Source organism: Ixodes scapularis, unplaced genomic scaffold (genome assembly GCF_016920785.2).
Source record: "Ixodes scapularis isolate PalLabHiFi unplaced genomic scaffold, ASM1692078v2 PGA_scaffold0__279_contigs__length_252992795, whole genome shotgun sequence".
Classification (NCBI taxonomy): domain Eukaryota; kingdom Metazoa; phylum Arthropoda; class Arachnida; order Ixodida; family Ixodidae; genus Ixodes; species Ixodes scapularis.
In genome coordinates this window covers 183,682,478-183,695,814 of record NW_024609835.1, presented here as the reverse complement: position 1 = coordinate 183,695,814, position 13,337 = coordinate 183,682,478, and the positions used below count along the sequence as shown (strand labels likewise).

At 45.8% G+C, this 13,337-nt stretch overlaps 1 non-coding gene across 1 annotated transcript; it reads right to left on the bottom strand.

The window, feature by feature from the left end:
* Positions 1–12,981: 12,981 nt before the first annotated feature.
* On the bottom strand, positions 12,982–13,062 carry Trnap-agg. The gene has a single exon. It is a non-coding gene; the product is annotated as a tRNA-Pro (tRNA).
* Between the last annotated feature and the right edge of the window lie 275 nt (positions 13,063–13,337).

The following is a 13,337-nucleotide window of genomic DNA, read 5'->3' as shown; positions in this document are numbered from 1 at the left end:
TCTTTCGGCTCCTCCACCCACTATGTTATAACACAAAGAATATTTTTGTTGACGAGTTTAGCGACCCAGATCGAAACGGGCAGGGGTGGGGATTGAGCCCAGGATCCCTGGGTTCTACAGTGCGAGCTTTCGCTCCCCGTGCTCCGAGCAGGTGTGCGCTAGCCCACTCGGCCACCGATCCCCCAAACTACCCAGACCCCGCCTGAACGACTTGCTCGAACGAATGAGTTGAAGAGGAGAAAGTGAACGAGACCGTTCGAAAACCGATTAAAAAAAGAAGACAAAAATACAACAAGCGACTTGCGCTCGCACACACACGCACACATATGCACACACAAATGCAGTGACTACTTCGACTTCCAATGTCAAGATATACACAATTATTTCGACGTCTTCGACGTCACCCCCGTAAAACGTCAAAATAGTGCCTTTATTATTTCGACGTCCTTCTTCATTGCAGCCACCGTCGCAGTAGTAGCAATTGTGTGGCTTCGTTCTGTTTAGTGTATGATGATTTTGTCGGTGTTGTTCTGGCGTTTTGGCGGATAGCTTCGGTCCTAGTGGGCAACGGAAATGTTTTATTCAGCGTGTGTGTTGGCCTGGCTCGAGAGTTTATCTTTTCAAACGTGACACGCGCGATGGCGATGGTAGGAGTGTTTCCACCTCGCATCTTGGTACGCGTATCACACAAACTTGGGAATGTACAACAAAGGCGAGCTCGCTATGTCTTCGCTGCACGTGACAAATATATGTCAGCAAACTACCAAACAATGAGAAATTCGGCACGCTTTTTGTCCCTTCATATCGTGCGAGCGCGTATTCATATGGTTGCAGTCGCATCCTCTTTTAGAGCGCAGCTCTTAGGGGCCCGTTCCCGGCTTGAGCGGCGTCGCCGTCGCCGTCGCCGTCGGCGTCGGCGTAACCAAGGTCACCCCAAGGTCACACGACCACCAAGGTCACCCCAAGGTCAAGCGACCCCCAAGGTCATCCCAAGATCACGTGACCCCCAAGGTCACCCCAAGGTCACGTGACCCCTCCCCAGGGTCACGTGACCCCCAAGTCACGTGACCCCCCTGAGGTCACATGACCCTGCCAAATCACGTGACACCCCCGAGGTCACGTGACCCCCGAAGTCACGTGACCACCCCCAGGATCACGTGACCCCCCCCGCCGAGGTCGCGTGACCTCCCAGATGACACCGGCATCCGCATCGTCGTCATCGTCACTGATGACGTCATCAGTGACGTCACTGATGACCTCACCGGCATCCGCATCACCATCGTCATCATCACTGATGACGTCACCAGTGACGTCACTGATGACGTCAACGGCATCCGCATCGTCATTGTCATCATCACGGATGACATCATCAGTGACGTCCCTGATGACGTCACCGACATCCGCATCGTCATCGTCATCATCGCTGATGACGTCGTCGGAGTCCGCATCATCATCGTCACGGATGACGTCATCAGTGACGTCACTAATGACATCATCGGCATCGTCACAAGACCCCTCAAGGTCACGACCCCCCAGTCACGTGACCCCCCCAGGTCGCTTCACCCCTCCCAGTACCTTTCCCTCCTCCTCCTCAAGAGCTGCGCTCTAATTCGGCGTTACAGGGAGTTGTAAACGGCTTTCACTTTTTAACAGAGTTTTGTGAGTTCGTTGTTTAGTTTAGATTTCTGTTTGGTTCGTGTATAACGAGCGGGTTAACTACGAAACGAACGGGATGTTAAATAAAATGTTGCGAATGTAAACATTGCCTCCTTGATGTTTCTTGACCGGTGTGGACGAACAAAGGCTCTGGCAAGAGGTCGAGATGCGCGCATTTTCCCATCAAGTGAAAATTTTATGACGGCATTTAGCTCCTTTGTTTATATTCATTCACGGGATATAAGTCATGAAAAGCTGCAATGCCGCAATATGTAATGTTTGGCACAGTAGAGCAAACGTTACTTTCGCCCTGATAGCTTATCTGCTTTGAGGTCTTTTGCATTTCCCATCACTTAAAATGTCATAAACACAGCAGTCGACTGCATGACATTTGTTTTCGGAAAATGCGTGTCGAGCAGTGAGTTTGTCTGTGAGCAAGATGATATTTCTTCGACAGCCACCTTTGATTTTTCTCCACTCCGGACTTCGAAGCTCCAAAGTCCTGAATTAGAGACGCCAAAATAACGACAACGACAAAAATATTTTGACAGGTGACGCAAAAATATTTTTGAATATAACTTCACGCCTTCACGAAGTGCCTTCACGGACATAAAAATAATATTCAAAATTGTTTTGGAAGTGTACATCGAAATAGTCACTGCCACCAAAAACATAATTACTTTAAGCGGCACTTAAGGCACTGGGCGACTGGCGTCCCGGCGACCGGTGCCGCAGAGTCGCGCTCGTCGCGGCTTCGCCTCTTGGTGTTTCTATATTCCACCATCCGCGGAAGAAACGCGCACACTCTCAACAAAAGGGTTGTCGTAGGGTACTACACTTGGGGTCGTCAGAAGCCGTCACAGATATCGCTACCCCCCCTTCGTTATACTAACAACCCCATGGGCAGTCACACGGCACGCAATCAGCAGGTAATCATAGTGAGCACCCCCAAAAGCAACATGGCGGCTGGCAAGCGACAGTGGAGCAATACGAGTAAGGCCTAGCGAGCTGGACTGCTTTTTGCTAAAATACGATTCTCAAGTGCGTACGCCCGTTCGCTGCCTCCCGTGCGCACAAAGCACTCCGAAACGCGCCTCGAAGCACCGGCACCGCACCTAATACGAGTAGGGGCGACGATGTGAGATAGGCGGGGGGGGGGGGGGGGGGGGGGGGGCAATCGAGGGGGTTTGTTCGCGATTGCTTTCGCGAGGCCGGCTTCATTTACTTCGCGGCCAGAAAACATTTAAAGAAGGAAACAAAATAGCGACAAATGGAACGATGTCTTTATTGAACAGAGCATCTGCTTGCTGTGCTTGCCGCAAGTGATCCGGCGTTTTCGGTTGACAGCGGCGAGGCGAAGCATCACCGATTTAAGCGGCGTCGGTTCCGATCGTTCAACGCTCCTGCTCACCTGTTAGCATTCGTTATCCACTTTCAAGTCCCTGGTAATCCTCACCGCGTCTGTGCACGCACTTGGCGCTATTCACCGCACGGAACACCGATTGAACAGGCTACGGGACTGATCCCATTTGGACGAGAGGCCGAGGACCGAACCAGACGGAACCCTTTGTGGCTGCTACGTGGAGCCATGGAACGCAACGCCTCCATGTTTTTCACTCAAATAAGTAGACACGTAAACGCGCGACTCCTTGAATTGGGCGGCGACACGCGCCACCTAACGGACAGCGCTCAAACTAAAGAAAAAATAAACCAGCAATACTTGCTCTGAGCGCCTCGCCAGACAATGCCGTATGTACATATGCCACGCCAAACTTCACTCATACGCGACATACGGACATCACAGCATTTTATACATCAACGCAATCAGAAACAGCACAAGATACAACATCACATATTGACACTCTTATATACTGCTGTATTTTGTGTGACCGATTAGGATGGTGACCACTGTCATATTTTGCATAAATACGAAAAGACTGTGCTAGATTTAGCCGTATATATTCTTTTCCTCTACTGCGCTTAGGAAAGCGCTCGTATCTCTAATGTAGGGCCATTGCAAAAGTGAACTGCAAGTTATAAATAAATTTGAATAGTTGCTACATGTCACATTTTGAACAGTTTCGTTTTCTCGCTTGCCTACACTTCAAGTATACAGAAGTTTGTTTAATTATTTGTATTAATAATCGAAACCAATTTCTGAAATCACAACTTTCTGAACACACTGATGCATTTTCTTTTCTTTTTTTACATACCCAGACTGACTTTAGCGGCGGTAGGGTACACGTTGAGTACACTGAGCACGCGCAGGTGATTTTAGCGAAGCCCGTCCGCCGGTCCACCCCGAAGCGTGATTTCAGTTTTCTTCTTTTCGCTAAATATCCGTTCTGTGCGCTCGCGCTCGCGCCAAGAGGACAGTGCAGAATTGCTGCTTTCGGGCCCGTGCCTTCACCTGCAACGAACGCGAAATACGTATGCTAAATTATCTAAATCCTGGTTGAGACAGAAGTGTTTGACTGCGTGCGTCTGACTGCGTTGCGGCAGCAAGAAATCAGGACATCCCTGCTGCTTATATCGCGTGCCAAGATGAGTCCTTGAATTGGATTCCACGCTTGATACGAAGCACAGACGTGCCGGTGAGTGGCTTTTGGTTCTCGACGCAACGCTGTCAAACGCTAGTGTCTGAACCGGCCTTGTTTGAAGCAATTTTTTTATCGAGTATGCTCGATGAAATGTGCCAAATGAACCAGAGAAGGCGAATCATGTACCTCGAGACAGAGAAATAGTGAAATACACGGACATGATCCCAGATATCTGTGTACGTTCGTCCTGTCCGGCCTCAGTCGTGGTGTTCAATGCTTCATACTTCACTGCACTTGAAAGCAAAAAAATTGGGTACGACAGGCGCGCAAGTTCGGCGGAACCGAGGAGGCCAGTTGCAACTGATCTGCACGCAGAACTGACCGATCGCACGTTTATTGTGAGCACGCTCTTTACTGAACCGCACAATAAAAGACGACGAGAGTATCTCGTCCGGTGAACATTCAAGTCAACTCACGCCTGTGCGTAGCTTCCTGTGCTTTTCTAGAGATTTGGTTAAATTTCTCGAGCACGACGCCAGCTGCCAGCTGTTTACTGCTGCACATGGTAAAACCCGCGACGGAACCAAAAAGGACAACCGCGATACTTTTTATCTGCCTCGGGTTTTAGCAGGCGCCTACCAAGGTTGCCTGTACTTGTTTGTTTTCTGCCAGTTTAGGTGAACTGAGCCACACGCTTGTTTCGACCGGTTCAAATTTGAATAAATGATAACCAACGCACAAAGAAAACAAGTTTCAAGTACCTTTTGAGATTTTTGAAGTGACTTTTACTGTTGAACAACTGCATGCACTTGAATGTTCAATTCAAGAGTTTATAAAACGTGACTACCCCATGCTTGTCACCTGCCAACAGGGTGCTAACTCTCAATGGCTGGAGCCCAGTGGGTTGTTAAGTAAGCCTGTGGGGTAGTTACAGCCGTCAAAACGCACGATGACGAGGGGGGGTGCTCACTTTTTCTTAGAGTGCAGACCGTTGTCAATTTTCTTGTTTTAATATGATGTGTCTGTTTGTTTTCTCCTTCTTTAGGAATATTGATAGCAGCAAGAAAAGAATACACACAAACACACACACGCGCGCGCACACACACACTCAAATATTTGTTTAGACACTTTGCATAGTCAAATATACTCAGTTTCTTATTACGATGTACGTCGAAGGACGCTACGAGCTACACAAGCCAATCTGGAGTTTGTAGCTTGTCTCGTGATTTCGCGCTGCCCGCGTCGCTCCGCCCAACCGGAAGGACACGTGACGCCCTCCGAGCTATCAATTGGCTCCTGGGGCTCCTAGCATCCTTTCCTGTCCATCATTAGGTGAAACGCAGTATACAAGTGTACGTACACATCCACGCCAACCCGTCGTCATCAAGCCGCCATCGCCGCTTTTACGGAGCTCGTCCTCGCACGCCCGTGTCGTTAGAGCGCCGGAAGTGGGATCCAGGCCACGCAAAGCACGCCCGCATGGCTTGGGAACCAGTGGGAGTTTATTTTTTTATATATTTCGCTATCGGCGTTCGACTCTTAAAGGCGAAGCTTAAGCGTCCTCTATGCTTTTTCTTTAATTACTTGTTTAACAAGGCATCAATATTTTTATGGGGAATTTAAAATGCTCGTAAAGAAAGGCCGATTATAAACAAAGATCGAATTTATTATTACAAATTCCTACACTATCGTGCGGGCGTCTGTTTCTAAATGCGTCTTTGGTATATGAAAACGCATAAAGGAGCACACCATTTAAAGGGCAACATAGAGGACGAGCAGGAAACGCGCGATGACTAGTCAGCCATGCGAGCGCCATCATTAATTCAAGTTCAGTTGGAAACAAAAGCACGTGGGCGCGTTCGGGGGGTCAACAAACGCACATGATGAGCCAGGAATAGATGGACTTGCCCTCCATACACTCAGTCCTTCGGCGTAACAGCACAAGCCCATCTTGTTTTTCTGTACTTGGCCCAAGGCCGTTCTTCTTCTGGCGACCTACAGGCACAACAAACACGCCTGAGCCATAGCCTCCTCTATATTCACAAAGCCTCTCAGTTCAACGACGGAGCTACAGAGTGCCCGGTCGCAGATTTGGAGCGCGAGGATCTGGTAGCAGAAAGCATTTCTGGAGGAACCTGGTATTCAGCGCTCTGCTTTTGCAGTGGCGAGAACCCGAAACATGGTTTTCGAACCCGAAGATAAAAGAAGCGGTAGCGCGGGGAACGCGAAGAGCACGAGCGGACATTCCATCGCTCGGGAGAAGTGTGTTTCGGCGTCTCGCCGCAGTGGGGCGCTTGTTGCATGTTGTCTGCCGCTCCTCCTTTTCACTTTCGTCGGCGATCTGCCGCCGAAAGTGAAAAGGAGGAGCGGAAGACAACGAATGAGAGGAGAGTCTTCTCGTTGCGATCTGCCAGGCTTTGTCAGTATTGAAGAGGCTATGGCTAAGATTAAGTGGACCGCCGCTTCTGTTCAGCTATGTCCTCTTGAATCGGCTACTTTTTTTTGAGGGGCAGTGTGAAGACGACAAGAACGCTTCCAGCAAGCGTGTCGTTTATCGTAAGACAGATTAATGGATGGAGTGTATTGTACGTACTCTTCGTATATTGTGGTAGCTTGCGTCACCTGATCAAGAAACATTTACACCCTCTCGATTTAACTTTTGTTACAAATTCCGTCTTTTGTTACATCATATTCCCACCAATTGGGTGTATTATCACGCTTCCCTTGAATTCTTTACAAATCTCCTAACCTCCTTTTTGTGGGATTGTAATAATTTTGCTCCTCCGTTTTTGGATCCTCGCCAGCGAAACCCAGTAGTCCTGCTAAATTTGTTACCCTTTCTGGGATTACAGAATGCAGTCACGTGCTCATTAAAATCACATGTTCTAGCGTCGCGCGTTCACGATGGCACACGGCACATCTCTTGCACATACGTGTCTATCTCTACGTGGATGTCAGTTTTCGGGCTCGGTTCGTTCATTTCATGTATAAAGTTTTGTGTGTCACAGTTTATATACTTTCCTTACCCATCGCTTATCCTCTATTTTTATTATTCTTTGTTAATTGAAATGGAAGGACGTAGAACAAAAAACCTACCTTCCGCCTAGCGTTGTTTTACGGCGTTGCTCTATATGTGTTGCCATGAGACGCGAGTAATTTGGATTAATTCGGGTAGATGTTGAACGTACTCATAACTATGGTTGATTGTGCATGTTAGCAATCACTAAGTTTTTTTTTCTTTTCTTATAGCAACCACGGGTGTGACAGCAACTTGCCAAAACATATGGACGATTTAGAACTCCGCGACGGACGTGTATGCAGGAAAGAAATGTGCGCGCGACACAGCTTCAAAGCTCTCACGAAGGTTAAGACATCCACACGGCGTCGGTTTTTTTATCGGTATCCACGCGTGCGAAGGCGAGGAGACTCAGCACTTTGGTCTGCCAAGACACGTCCTTTGATCACGCCGCCTGACCGCGAGACTTAATCCATTAGAGTTGTTCCTTCTTGCCTGCGGTGCTGCGCTTGCTTAAATATTTCCACGGGTTCTCAATACGACCGTTTACGCAGGGTTTTTCAAAATATTTCGGCGAATTACGGGGAACTAGCAGAAAACATATCTTTCATCTCGCAGTCATTCAGCCACTGCAACACTTCACCCGACAGATTTTACTCAGGCCAAAATATCTCTATTCTGCGCTTACGGTGGCCGCGTTCGTGGAGTGGGAAAGCGCGCTCCAGCAAACTGTCATAGAAATCTGTGGTTTACTTCGACCTAACCTCTGACAAGCATCGTTCGATGTAACACTCTGCCTCACTCAAATGTTGACTTTTGTTTTCACAGAACCAAATCTCTCCATCATCGGTACCAGGGTAATTATCGCTGGACCTATTTAAGTAATTTGTGCAGAGCACAAGCGCAACTTCGTGCTAGAACTTCATCAGCATTGCTTGGAATCAAGGTAGAAAAAAGTCATGACTTTAATAAGAATACTTGAGATTGATTTGATTTAAATTAGATTCATTTGATTCAAATAAAATTCATATTATTTAAATCAGAGGTGATTGATTTAGATCAGATTAATTTTTGCTTAAACACCTGTAGGTAGAAAAAACTTATTTATCAATATATATATATTGTTAAACATGGCAGGTTGACTCATAGATCAGTCTAAGACTGAAAGCAGGCGGGGGGAAATATTTACTGCGAATCTAATCTTTCAAAGCACGGTTGAATAAACAGACTTTTAATGATGTTAATCCAGCCGTACTAAAAGAAGCGCAGCTTAATTTCTTTTTATTACAAAAAAGGCTTTATTTTCGTGTTCTTGTTTTGTATTGTGACTTTCTTGCGATTAGATTAATTTTCTTCTTTTCATATGTTTCTTCCACGGTCTAATTTGCTTGCAATAGCTACGCAGCTGACTAAAAAATGCCAAGGTAGGAAAAAGGCTCAAAGTTTTGGTTTGTTCAGAAGGTATGTTGTGGTGGAAATTGAATGACCTATAATTCTCTCTTTTAACACTTTCCAGTTTCCCTATCCTACTATAATTTAAATGCAGTGACACGAACCCAATCAAGCAGTGCTGCATCAATCTTCGCATAGACTTTGTCAAAGAAAGCTTTCTTCGGTGTTCGTTTCTCCCATCTGACGAAGCTTTCTGCTATTTATATTTTTGCACTACCTGCCTTAAAGGTGTAGCTTGTCTACATGGGGAGAAGTAGTTAAGGAAATACCTTGTAGGGTGGGCCCTTTCCGACATTTGCAAGCTCAAATGTCGTGCTACGTCACTGTAGCAACAAACAACTAGCATGGGACTTAAATCAACAATGGCTGTCGTCTACCCAAATAAATTAATTCAAAACAACAGTAAACAGAAACCTGGTCAAAAATTAAGTCTGTCGAAACCTGTTGCCTGGATTGGTTGATTATAAAAAAAAATAAGTGATGGTCTAATTGGTTAACGCATCATCACCAAGGATAAGGAAGTTTGCAGGTTGGATTTCCGCTCCAGGTCAAATATTTGCCAGCTTTATTTTTCTTTTTCCACTAACATTAATGCAATAAATTAAATAATCACTCTCGCCCCTTTTCGTCCACAATATATATACTTTATACTTAGGTGGTGTACTGTGCCATTTGGTTGACCTTATATATGACGAAAAAAACAGCTAAGAAAACGCGAACTATAGTGAAGAAAAAACACGACAGGACAATGCTGTACAACAGGAGAGCATTGTCTTTTCGTGTTTGTTTTTCTTGGTAGTCCGCGTTTTCTTTCTGTTTTGCCCATCATGTATATATGTGTATCAGGTGCAAGTGTTCAGAAAATATGACACGTAGATAAACCACAAGGGTTCACATTCGTGAAATCTTTTCAGTTCCAGAATATTGTTTAAAAGGATAGAGTGCACTGAAATGCAAAGGCCAACCTTTTGAGTAACATTCCATATTTGTTTGTGTCATTTGGGTTTGAGAATAGGAGACTTGTAAGTGTTAAATTAAGCATTCCGTTGTGTTCCTAATGTTGTCAATCAGCACAGTTTTTTGTATCTTATAAGCACATTTTAAACTGATGTTCTATTGACTTAATGAGAATGTGTTTTAATGTTGTGTGCTGAATGTCTAACTGTGCTATGTAAGAAACTGGACGAGAAGGAGGATACATAAACAATTTATTTTAGACAGACCATATAACTACAAACATGTACTGGGTGTGGCACATTGAGCTGGCCCTAGAAGCAATGAAGCTGGGGGAACACAAAAAGCCCAGTGAGGAGCAGCGTGTAAGTTAAGTTGTTCTAAAAGAGGTTGGAATAGACACACACATTTCCAATTGTTGCAGTATGGCAGTTGCACTTTCACAGCGTAAAAGAGTCTATCTGGCAGAAGGAGACGGGATTTTAAAAATGCTTTAGCCCTGTAAGTTAGAAGTGCACTACTCACCGTAATGATCCACTTAGTGAAAAAGTCAAGATATTGTAAGTGCGCCTCACCCGAAGTTATTCCGCACTGCAGGAAAGCGAGAGGCTCGCAAGCGCGCTTCACCTTACACTTATGTGCACTGCAGAAAAGCGAGGAGCCCTCAAGTGCCCACTCATTCTACGAATGGGCGCTGTGGGAAAGCAAAAAGCCCGCAAGGGCATTTCACTCTAGGATCTTGAACACTATGGGAAAGCTAGAAGCTTGCAAATACGCTTCAGCCTACAATGCGTAAAGCTAGTTCACATGCTTCTTGCTCAGGGGCTTTGCCGACATCAGAAAGCCGAGCTCGCATTGGCTGATAAAAATATAGCGGGTAGCCCTCAATGCATCTATCATCGACGTCCATCTACTTCCTATCAATCAAAGCCAATCCGAGCTCGGCGTCATTCAGACGACACCGCAACTCATGCGCAAGAACCTTGCTCTGCGCATTCTGGGAAAGCTAGGAGCCTGTAAGTGCGCTTCACCTTACAACACTCGGGGTTGCGGGAAAGCTAGAAGCCCGAAGGTGCGCTTCACTCTATAATGTCGTGCAGTGCAGGAAAGTGACCCAGTAAAAGTCATCTGCCTTGTTTACATTTACTGCAGGAAATTTGCACGCGCCTTTTACCTTGGAAATACCATTTTCGCCACAAATTAACCAGCTTTATTCATTTGCGGATTTATTGCACAATATTTTCTTTTTACGCTCAGCACAATAACTTTGCGATTAAGACGCACGACAAAAACTCTGCAAGCAAATGAAGATTGAGAAAGAGTTTAGTTCACGAACAAAACTATAGATCCCAGACATAAATTTTTAATTTTAATGAAGTAGAAAATCCCGTAACAAAATGACAAATAATGATATCACATCACTAAATAGAGGAAATGTATTTGTAAGAAGAGGTAACTTAACATACAGAAATCTTTTAAGTGCAAACATTCGAGCGCCACCTATCAGAAGCAGTGTGCTCCACTTCATAATAATTCTTCGTTCAGCTTCAGTTCCTCGACCTCCACAGGTGAAGCTGAGCATACACTTGGCATCCACAATAAAGGCAACAAAATGCTACCAAGGAAGCTGCATGAATTAACAATTTTAAAATAAATACTTAACCACAAACAAAAGCCTGTTCGTCTGCAGGCACTACGGCCTCTTTTATATTATTTAGAAGGTTATCACAACTTTACAGTATAAAAAAATGTATCCATCCGCCACCAGAAAATGCGTTTGATAGCAGTAGAATGCTGCCTAGAAACCTTAACTACCAAATCAAAATAACAAAAACAACACATGACACTATTCAGAAACAAGTGCAAACGTATAACAGGAGCAAATAATATTCAAATTAAATGGCAAGGATAAAAATATCTTTCAAATAAATAAGAGTAAATACGTTTACAATAAATGGGGGAAATCTGAACGCATAGCTGTTTATGACTGCGACCGCTTTCAAGTACACGAAAGCTCTCGACGGTGTCTTTACGTGGTGCACAGACGCAGCAGAAAAAAACAAGCGAAAGAAGATAGTCAGAAGGCCAAAGCGGTAAAAATTTGTTCTCACATAGCGTTGTCGGTCGGGTCTTCATTGGTCCAGCAGGTCCGGTAGAAGCTGGTCTTCCATGTTTGCTCTATGTAGTTCTGCTGAATCTTGGCCCTGGTAGTCTTCTGCTTTATATTATGGGCAAGCTAGTACAGGAAACCTGCAAGAACCTATTCAGATTTTTTTTCGAAACGGGTGCCTTAGTCTCATTCGGTTGTCCTGGCAAGGGGTGCAGGGAATCTTATCTCTTTAGTCTTACCTGCCTACCCCAAAGCAAAGGCAACGGCATTCAAGGTCATTTACTCGTGCACCTGATGCACAGTCCAAGCCGACACACTAAGTCTGCGCGTGAGAGGAATAAAGCGGCACTTGTTTTCAAATGTTAGCGAAGCCCAACATACCATGTTGCCACTCTATGACCTTGGCGTACTCATCGAAGTCGAACCACTGATGCCACAGACAAAGCCGGTCATAATCGTGAAGTGACCCCCTTAAAACGCGGCCGGCCCGAGACACGTGAGTACGCGTGAAAAGAAACAAACAAATTAATGCAGTTTTTTTTTTCTTTTTTTTTTTTGTCTGTGAGCTTGAAGCAAGTAGCCGCTCATTTAGTAGCTGCTGCGGGCATTCCGATCGCAGAAAATTTGACATGGTTTTACGCTCAAGAGGCACTACCGTCGACGTGAGCTGCCAAAATGTTTGATGAGTACCTTAGAGGGCTTGATGCCGTCTTTGACACGGACCATAAACAGTTGGTTCCGTTGCTGGGAACTTGCTCTATTGACGTACTACTTCCCGGCGGGATGAGTAGACACAAAAGCCTCATGCGAAACAGCTGCACGCGTGAAACAGCATGTCAATAGAGCAAATTCCCAGAAACGAAACCAACTGTTTTTGTTCCGTTTCAGAGACGGCATCCACCCCTCTAGGTACTCATCAAACCATTTGGCGGCCCACGAAACTCCTGTACTTCTTTCTCGATCTGCGCATACCGCGTCTTCGCCGAGTTTAAATAGCGAGAAACCAATCGGTCGTTGGTCACTCCTGATAACGGCACCAAGGCCGAACGACAAGGAATCTGCAGAGAGGATAGTGACAGGGTAAGGTCGTACTATGTCATGAACTCTGCCGAGACGAACTGCTTTTTAAGCTGGCTCCCAACCGCATTCGAGACATTTTTTAGGGGCGAACCTCCTTGTCCATCCGTCCGGCGGCCGTGCTCACATCCATTGCTATCCCATCTGTCTTCTTTACAAAAGAAAGCAAATGTTTGCGCAGTCGACAGGATTCGAACCTGTGCGGGAGACCCCAATGGATTCCTAGTTCATCGCCTTAACCACTCGGCCACGACTGCGGAACGAGTATGGGGCTCTGAGATGTGGTAGTAACTCAAGAGCTGGGGTTAATATTTTAGGGGCGAAGCTCCTTAAAGTCTAGCCTTGTCCATCTGTCCGGCGTCCGTGCTCGCATCGATTGCCATCCCATCTGTCTGTCATGGATTAAACGTTGCATGTAGCCACTCAACGTCTATACAGGAGAGGGCGCTGCGGTCAAATGCGTATATAATCGCGTTAAACTGTGCATGCATTGGCTCAACGTTTATAGACGAAAGGGCGCTGCGGTCAAATG